General features: G+C 34.9%; 1 pseudogene; it reads right to left on the reverse strand.

Annotated features, from left to right (window-relative positions):
• Nucleotides 1–5,514: 5,514 nt before the first annotated feature.
• Nucleotides 5,515–6,441, reverse strand: LOC110218075 (olfactory receptor 8G1-like; annotated as a pseudogene).
• Nucleotides 6,442–10,052: the final 3,611 nt, after the last annotated feature.

Consider the following 10,052-nt stretch of genomic DNA (forward strand, 5'->3'; position numbering starts at 1 on the left):
TATTTTTACATTAGTGATGCTGTAAGTAAGAATTAGAACAAATATGAGGAACCACTAGAAAGAGGAAACAAAACTGAAAAGAAGAAAAAAATAGCCAATAGTATACTTCGATATCCATTCAAACTCCTTAGTTCTTTCTTTGGATGTGGATAGTATTTTCCATCATGACACTTTTGGAGATGTCCTAGATACTTGTATAGCTGGGTAGGGTTAAGTTTATCAATATTAGTCATCACATAATGTGGCTGTTATTGTGTACAAAGTGCTCTTGGTTCTGCTCACTTCACTCAGCATCAGACCATGCAAGTCTTTGTAAGTTTTTCTGAAGTCAGTTTGTTCATCATTTCTTATAGCACAATAGTATTCCATTACATTCATATAACACAACTTGTTCAGCCATTCCCCAATTGATGGGCATCCTCTCAATTTCCAATTCTTGGCCACCACAAAAAGAGCTGCTATAAAAATTTTTGTACATGTGGACACTTTTCCCATTTTTATTATCTCTTTGGGATATAGCCCTAGAAGCGCTATTGTTGGGTCAAAGGGAATGCATAATTTTATAGCTCTTCGGACATAATTCCAAATTGCTCTCCAAAATGGTTGGAACATTTCACAACTTCACCAACAATGCATCAATGTTCCAATTTTCCCACATCTTCTCCAACATTTATTATTTTCTTGTTTTGTCATGTTGGCCAATCTGATATGTGTGATACAGTACCTCAGAGTGGTTTTGATTGCATTCTCTAACCAGTAGTAATTTAGAGCATTTTATCAAATGACTATAGATGGCTTTAATTTCTTCATCTGAGAACTGCCTGTTCTTATCCTTTCACCATTTATCAACTGGGGAATGACTTGTATTTTTATAGATATGACAATTCTCTATATATTTTAGAAGTGAGGCCCTTATCAGAGAGACTGGTTGTGAAAATTCTTTCCCTATTTTCTGCCTTCCTTTGAATCTTAGTTCCATTGGCTTTGTTTGTGCAAAAGCTTTGCAATTTAATGTACTCAAAGTTATCCATTTCGCTTTTCATGATGTTCTCTATCTCCTGTTTAGTCATGAATTCTTTTTTTCCCTAAATCTGTTAAGTAAACTATTCCTTGCTCTCCCAGTTTGCTTACAGTATCAGCCTTTATATCTTAATCATGAACTCATTTTGACTTTATTTTAGTATGTGGTGTGAGATTTTGATCAATGCCTAGTTTCTGCCATACTCTTTTTTAGTTTTCCCAGCAAGTTTTTTCAAAGAATAGGTTCTTATCCCAGAAGCTGGGGTCTTTGGGTTTATCAAATAATAGATTACTGTAGTCATTGACTACTGTCTTGTATACTTAACCTATTCCTCTGACCCACCACACTATTTCTTAGCCAGCACCAAGTAGTTAGGATGATTGCTACAATATAATACAATTTAGGATCTGGAATGGCTAAGCCACCTTCCCCTGCATTTCTTTTCATTAGTTCCCTTGATATTCTGGACATTTTGTTCTTCCACATGAATCTCGTTATTAGTATTTCTAACTCTACAAAATAAGTTTTTAGTAGTTTTATTGGTTTGGCACTGAATAAATAAATTAGCTTAGGTAGAATTGTCACTTTTATTATATTATCTCAGCCTACCCATGAGCAACTGACATTTTTTCCAATCATTTAGATCTGACTTAATTTGTATGAAAAGTATTTTGTAATTGTGTTTATAGAGTTCCAGGGTTTGATTCAGGAGATAGACTCCTAAATATTTTATAATGTCTACAGTAAGTTTAAGTATAATTTCTCTTTCTATTTCTTGCTGTTGGGCTTTGTTGGTAATATATATATATATATATATATATATATATATATATATATATATATGCCTGTGATTTATGTGGGTTTATTTTATAGCTTGCAACTTTGCTGAAGTTGTTTATTATTTCAAGTAGGTTTTTACTTGATTGTCTAGGATTCTCTAAGTATATCATCATGTCATCTGCAAAGAGTGATAGCTTTGTTTCTTCTTTGCCTTTTACAATACCTTCAATTTCTTTTTCTTCTCTTATTGTTAAAGCTAATGTTTCCAGTATGATATTGAACAACAGTGGTGATAATGGACATCCTTGTTTCACTCCCATCTCATTGGAAATGCTTCTAGTTTGCTGAAGGTTTTAGGTAGATGCTATTCATTGTTTTAAGGAAGACTCCATTTATTCCTATGTTCTCTAGTGTTTTTAAAAGGAATGGGTGTTGTATTTTGTCGAAAGTTTTTTCTGCAACTATTGAGATGATCGTGTGGTTTCTGTTAGTTTTGGTGTTGATATGATCAATTATGTTGATAGTTTTCCTAATATTGAACCTGCCCTGCATTCCTGGCCTAAATACTAACTGGTCATAGTGTATGATTTTTGTGATAAGTTGTTGTAATGTATTTGCTAAAATTTTATTTAAAATTATTGCATCTATATTCAGTAGAGAATTTGATCTATAATTGTCTTTCTCTGTTTTGACTCTTCCTTGTTTAGGTATCAGCACCGTATTTGTATCATAAAAAGAATTTGGTAAGACTCCTTCTTCACCTATTTTCCCAAATAGTCTATATAGTATTAGAATTAATTGTTCTTTAAATGTTCATTAGAGTTTGCATGTAAATCCATCTGGCCCTGTGGATTTTTATGTGTTCTTCTTTAGGTGCTATTTTGTCTCATGTGTACGGGAAATCTGGAGAACTTGGAATTTTCTGACCTACTGTTCCATCTTCCCAGAATTCTCAGTGTTTTTTTTCTAAATAAGAATGCATGTGGTATCTTGTCAAAAGTTTCCCCACACCTATTGAGATGATCATATGATTTCTGTTGGTTTTGTTATTAATGTGGTCGATTGCGCTGATAGTTTTTTTAATATTGAATCATCCCGGCATTCCTCTTATAAATTCCATCTGGTCATAATGTATGATCCTTATGAGTTATTGTTGTCTATTGGCTAGCATTTTTTTATATCAATATTCATTAGGGAAATTGGTCTATAGTTTTCTTTCTCTGTTTTTGTTCTTCCAGTTTAGGTGTCAGCACTATATTTGTGTCATAAAAGGAATTTGATAGGACTCTTTCTTGAATTTTTTTCCAAATATAATATTAGAATTAAGTAGTTTTCAGATGTTTGGTAGAATTCACTTGTGAAAATATCTGGCCCTAGGATTTTTTTTTAAGGTGTTAATTGATTGCTTGTTTAATTTCCTTTTCTAAGATGGAGCTCTTTAATTATTCTATTTTCTCTTCATCAATCTGGGCAATTTAGATTTTTGCAAACTTTCGTTGATTTCACTTAGAATGTCAGATTTGTTGGCAAATAATTGGGTAACATGGCTCCTAATAATTGTTTTAATTTCTTTTTTGTTAGTGGAAAATTCACCTTTTAAATTTTTGATATTAGTAATTTCATTAAAACCTTGGCTGAACTCTTCCTCCAAACTCTCTAATATCCGTATTTATAGAGCATCTAAAGGATAATGGCAATGAAGGGCAAGCATAAGGAATACATGTGCCAAAGGCAATTTATACCTTTTGAACCTCAAGGCCTGGAAGTCCTCTCTGTGACCTAACTCACTATTATCAAGGCTATTTCCTAGGAAGCTTTTTTCTTTCCTTCCAGAGGTCCTGTTCCATAAAGCCCCCCTTTTCCCTTGCCTGACTCTTTCCTTTTATCTGTGTCTGACTAGAGTGTGTGTATCTTAGCTCCCTGATAGGTGTATGTCTCCTATTTTTCTAATAAATTTGTTTCAAAATGAAATGGCTGACTGGAAGTGGATAGGAGAGAGAAATCCTTTTCTCCACATCCCATGAATGATTGCATCTCTGGGCCTCAGTTTCTTCTCTACTAATGGATAATAATAATAATAACACCAAGGCCAAAAACACTTAAATCAATTAGATTTATCTAGACAGCAAAAGAAATCTAGACATTCTAACATCAATTAAAGAATTTATTTTTCAAAATGAAACAAGCTTTCAAATCAACTTCTCCTTTACTTGGACAGAGAGAAGGAGGAGGAAAAGGGAGACTATGCTTCATAGTCTCATACCTGTTCTCCCTGGTGGAAAGTTAGTTATCACTACTCCTATACTGGCTAGTGAAAGGGAAGGAAACTGCAGGGCCTGAGGCAGCAACAGCAGGCCCACAGGCCACTTGCACCCAAAACCTAAGCAGCATGCCCAAAGACTTCTGGGGCATAATGTTCTGATTTCCAGTATGTCATCTTCTATCTTAAATGCTATCAATATCATTAATTTCTCAACATATATGCCACCCCACCTTGTTGCTACCACAGCCAAATACTCTCAGCTACATCTTCACACACATCATTCCATACACATGCTTATTTTTAAATAGAGTTTTATTGATATATTTTGTTTTTATACAACTGAAACATCTCTAAATATTCCTCTTCCTTTCTCAAAGAACTCTCCTATGTTATGAATATTTTTTATTAAAGAAAAGAAATAAAAAGATAAGAAGGAAAAATCAAAAGAATCAATAGACACATTGAAAAAATCTAAGAATATATGCAATTTTCCATAGCTGTTATAGGGTCAGCTTTAAAACTGCCAGTGAGACAATAGTCTTTACCATATCTCATGCTTCTATAGTTGCTATTGACTCTGAGCCTGAGATAGCCTCAGTTCTTCCCAGCACAGGAAGAAAAACACTGTGTGGCTGTAACATCTCCCAGAAATGTTTCTCTCTGCCTGCATGAGGTCTTCTTAAAAGCTGGTTATATGAATAAGGAACTTCTTTATACATTGTTATGGGGTTAGAGGATGGGTCCTTAATATTTCCTGTATATATCCTTTCACATTTAAGGTTGTAATTTTGTTTTCCACTTTTTAATTCCTTTGTATTGATGACTACATGATGTTTTGGAGAAGACAAAAGACCGAGAGTGAAGAGACTAAGTGCAAGAACTGGTGTTGTTGTTGACTTGCCCTGCGACTTTGGGCAAGTCACTTCTCCTCTTTGGGATACAGTTTCTTCAACTGAAAAACAAGTGGGAGGGAATTGCAGTTCTTTAAATACTTTTCTTTATCATTCATGTTGTGAAACCTTGCAAATTTAACTTTTAACTGCAGCAATCTTTTCCTCACAGAAGGTTATCCAGGAAAATTACATTTTCCTAGGTATTTTTTAAAATTAGGAAAGCCATGTCTTTCAGCATAAGGAGCATATCAATCCATGGAGGAATTTCACAGTTGTTGTACTCATCTGATATGTAAACCAGAGTTGTAAGAAGAGTGAAAACGTGGGAGGAGAAATTCAGCCTACTCTGGTTTGACATATGTCCCCAATGTATGTCTGAGTTGGGATTCAAATTAATTATATGTGTAGGACAGAGTGTCTGCTTTGTACCAGTCTCTCTATCCTTGCCTCCTTTCCCCATCTCTCTCCTTCTCCCTCCCCCCTCACTCTTTCTCTCTCCTTCCCTCTCCCTCAGAATCCCAACTTCCGCTAAACCGATTATTCAGATATTGTTCCTTTCAATGCAGTGTTCTTTTTATAACTTTCTTCAAAGCAATTTTGACATCCTTATTTCTCAGACTATATATGAGGGGGTTTAGCATGGGCACTATGATAGTATAAAAGACAGAGGACACTTTCCCCATGGAACTGACTGAAGATGGCTGCAGGTACATGAATGTAAGGGACGCAAGGAATATACCAACTGCTGCAATATGGGAGCTGCAGGTGCTGAAGGCTTTTGATCTGCCTTCAGTGGATTGAATTTTTAAAATGCTAGCAATGATAAAAACCTAAGAGCAAATAATGGTCAAGGTTGGGAAAAGGATATTAAATGTGCTGAAGGCCAGAGCCACCACTTCATTGACAGAGGTGCTAGAACAAGAGAGCTTCAACAGTGGAAGGATATCACAGAAGTAATCATTAATGGCATTTTCTTTACAGAAGAGCACTCTAAGCAAGCAGCCTGTGTGAGCTGTGGCCCCAGTGAGGCCCAATGCATACACCCCAGTCACCAACGATGAGCACATCTGATAGGACATCACAAGACTATAAAGAAGGGTATGACATATAGCAACATAGTGATCATATGCCATCACAGCCAACATTTGACATTCAGAAATTGTAAAAAAGGCAAAAAAAATAGAACTGAGTCATGCAGTCAGGGTAGGAGATGGTGTTTTCCTTTGATAAAAAGTTCACCATCATTTTGGGAGTAATGACAGTTGATGACAGAGATCAATGAAAGACAAACTATGGAGGAAATGATACATGGGGTTGTGAAGATGAGGACTGAGTCTAATCAATATCATCATTCCCAGGTTCCCCAGCACTGTGATTACATAAATCCCTAGGAAGAGGAAGAAGAGGGCCAGTTGGACTTCGGGCTGGTCTGTTAGCCCTATAAGGATGAACTCAGTCACTAGGGAATAATTTCCTTTCTCCATTCGTTTTGAACATAAAAGAGGCAAGAAACTGTAAACATGAAGAGAAAACAGAAATAACAAGAAAGATGGTGTCCTCATTATTAGCAGTCTCAAAATTCAGCTCAAACAGAATACAATTGTGTACAGTCTTCTAATCTTTTTGTCTAATTCTGTTTTGCTACAAATAACTACTGACCATCAGCTTTCACAGTTACATAATTCATGTATGCCGGACCTTTGGAAAAATCCATGACTGACTTCCTCTCCAACATGCAATAATAATTATTTTTGTTCTTATAAACATTCATAGTTTCAAAGTTCTTTGAGATAGACTGCCTTGGTAGTAGTAGATTTCCCCTCAGAGCATATCTTCAAGTGGAGACAGAATGACTACACTGCTGCATGGGTACTGGGCGATGTTATAGGGTATGAAGATAGAAGGTCACGTCTAACTGTAATATACAACAGTTCTATCATTCTGAGCTGGAGCTCCTCATGCCTCCAAAATCTTTTTCTAATTTTGAAACCACTTGTTCCCAGTCTTCAACCTCATGCCATTGTCAGTGATTCATAGAATAGAATGGGGAGAAGCCTTTTCTTTTGTAAAGTCCTGAGGTTCCATGAATCTCTATTTAGAAGGAAGAATCATTTCAAATTGATCAAATACCCTCTAGTGTTGGATCTTAGAGCCTTTTCATCCAGAGTCCTGGCAGGTCAATGTCTTCTATGAAGGTTAATATGGTCCAAGTATAGAGGCTTCTTATCCTTTTTCATGTTGATGGGGATTAGGGCACAGAACAGTCTGTGAAATGCTTTCAGAATTGATTTGATTTGTAGTTGATTATTCCTAACTGGAACTTTAGCCAGAATATCCTCTTTAGGTACAGGGATGCAAATAGTGTTTATCACTGTCAACAGAGGTCCTAACAATGTATCTTAAGGTTTTTATGGCTATTCATAAGAATCCTGGGACCTTATTAGTAACACACAGATAAAGGCTTCCACAGAGACTTATACCATAAGGGCTCCCCCTTTTCTGGGAAGAAGTCATTAATATTTTCCTCTGCTAGGGGCAGCTAGGTGGCACAGTGGATAGAGCACTGGCCCTGGAGTCAGGAGGACCTGCTTTCAAATCTGGCCTCAGACTCAATATTTACTAGTTGTGTGACCCTAAGCAAGTCACTTAACCCCAACTGCCTCACCAAAAGTATGTATGTATGTGTGTGTATATGTATACACACATACATACACATACATACATATGTGTGTGTATATATATATGTATATTTTCCCATCTCCCTATTAATTCCTTCACTTTTTTTTATTATACTTGAATTTATTTTAAACTCAGATAAAAAATAAGAAAAGAAAAAATTGTCACGTACACAGCAGAACATGAGAGGATTCAATGTAAAACAATAAATTTAAATTTCAAGGAAAGTAATATAATGAATACTATACATTTATTTTCAAAACTCCCACTTTTCTTTGCTTCCTTGAATATTTTCTTTTGTTCTCTGCTGTGCATTTTCCATTTTTCCCCAGTTCCCTTGGCCCCAGAAAGAAGATTACAATTAAGTATGGATACACACACACACACACACACACATATATACACACACACACACACACATACATAATGCACACATATATACATACACATAAACATATTTATATATACACCTAGGTATACACAGATATCAATAAATATGCACATATATACACATATACACTGAAATGCTTATGTGAAAGACCACATTATGCTTATTTCCACTTATCTATTTCTCTGTAGGTGGATAGCATCTTCCTTCATAAGTCCAAGTCTTTCCATAGTTTTTCTAAATCTACCAGCTCATCATTTCCTGTGCCATAAGAATATTCTGACCTAATTGCATTCTTTATGGGAGATTGTGTGTGAGAGTTTCCCCCCCAATTTTTCTGTATTCCCTCTATTCTTGGCAACACAAGTTTTATTTATAGAAGAAAATTTTAATTTCAAATAATTAAAATTATTTATTTTGCATTTCAACACTGCTGTCACCTTATAATATGGATTAAGATCTGATGCTACTGGATCTACTTTCTTCACATCATTTCCCCCTAGTTTCCTTAAAGTTCCTGATCCTCTGCTCTTCCTAATGGAACCTGATTATTTTTTCTGACTCGGTAAGATAATTTTTTAGTAATTTAATTGGAATGGTATTATACAAATAGATTAATTAGGTAAAATTTCCATCTTAAAATTATATTAACTTTACCTACCCATGGGCAATAATACTTCAATTATTTAGACCTAACTTTGTATAAAAGGTGTTTTGTGTTAATATTAATTTAGTTCCTATTTCTGTTTTGGCAGGTATACTATTATGCATTTATACTGCCTAGTTATTTTATATGGTCTAAAACTAGGTTAATATGGCTGACACATAGTGTAGTTTCCTTATTTTTCTCTTTTGATTAAATCTAATTTTAGCTTTAACTTTTTCTGAGATTGTGATTAGTCTCCCTGCTTTTTTACATAATAAATTCTACTCCTGACCTTTAATTTATGTTTGTGTCTATGTCACTTTTATAGCATTTCCTGAAACAATGTATTGTTGAGTTCAAAATTTTAATTTGCCATTGGTTTCCATTTTATGGGTAAATTCATCCCATTCACACTCTAAACTATAGTTACTTGTATATTTTGCTCCTTCCTATTTTCCTCACTATCCTCCTCACCCAATTCCTATCCTTCCCCACTCCTCCACTTCACTTCTACCTGCTACCTTACCCTCCTATTTCTTAAGCTACCCCTGCCAAGAATCCCTCCTTTATCCTCTTCCTCCACCCTATTCCTTTACCTTCTTATTTCTTTCCAAATTTAAAAGATTTTTATGACTTTCTAAATATTTATTTTGCTCCCTCTTTATCCCATTCCCATTAATCTATACACTCTTCTATACCACATATTAACATATTCCCTATTCCTCCCTTAACCTCTTCCTCCATCCTATCCCCTTACCTTCCTATTTCTTTCTGAATTTAGAAGACTTTTATACCCTTGTAGATATATATATGTATTGTTTTCTCTTTACCAATTCCTGATGAGAGTAAGGTTCCAGAACTATCCACCCTTCTCCATCTAATTCTTCTATATCAGTTCTTCTTCTCACACCTCATTTGTATGAGATAATTACTCTTTTTGTCTTTCCTACATCAGTTTGCTTTTTACAATCGCATAATATTCCACTCTACCTCACTCTTTCTTTTGGACCACCCAATTACTAATGACAATATTAGACATATGATTTACAATTCTGTGTATAAGAAGTAAACCATTTTTCCTTATTGAGTCTCTTGTAATTAGTCTTTGATGTTTACCTTAAATTTTTCTTGGATCTTGTATGCAAATTTTCTATTAAGTTCAGGTCCTTTTGCAATAAAATTCTGAACATTTCTCAATTCATTCAATGTCCATCTTTTATTCATTTCATTTCATTTCTTCAATCATTTTTTTTTCATTACTTAACTTTACTGGCTATGATGTTTTCAGCTGTAACCCCAGTTCTTTTGCTTCTTGATATATAGTGTTCCATGATGTATGGTGTTTCAGCGTAGCTGCTGCTAGGTCTTGTGTGATTCTAATTGTG

This window comes from Phascolarctos cinereus, unplaced genomic scaffold, assembly GCF_003287225.1.
Source record: "Phascolarctos cinereus isolate Bilbo 61053 unplaced genomic scaffold, phaCin_HiC Scaffold_726;HRSCAF=1367, whole genome shotgun sequence".
In the NCBI taxonomy this organism is placed as follows: Eukaryota; Metazoa; Chordata; class Mammalia; order Diprotodontia; family Phascolarctidae; genus Phascolarctos; species Phascolarctos cinereus.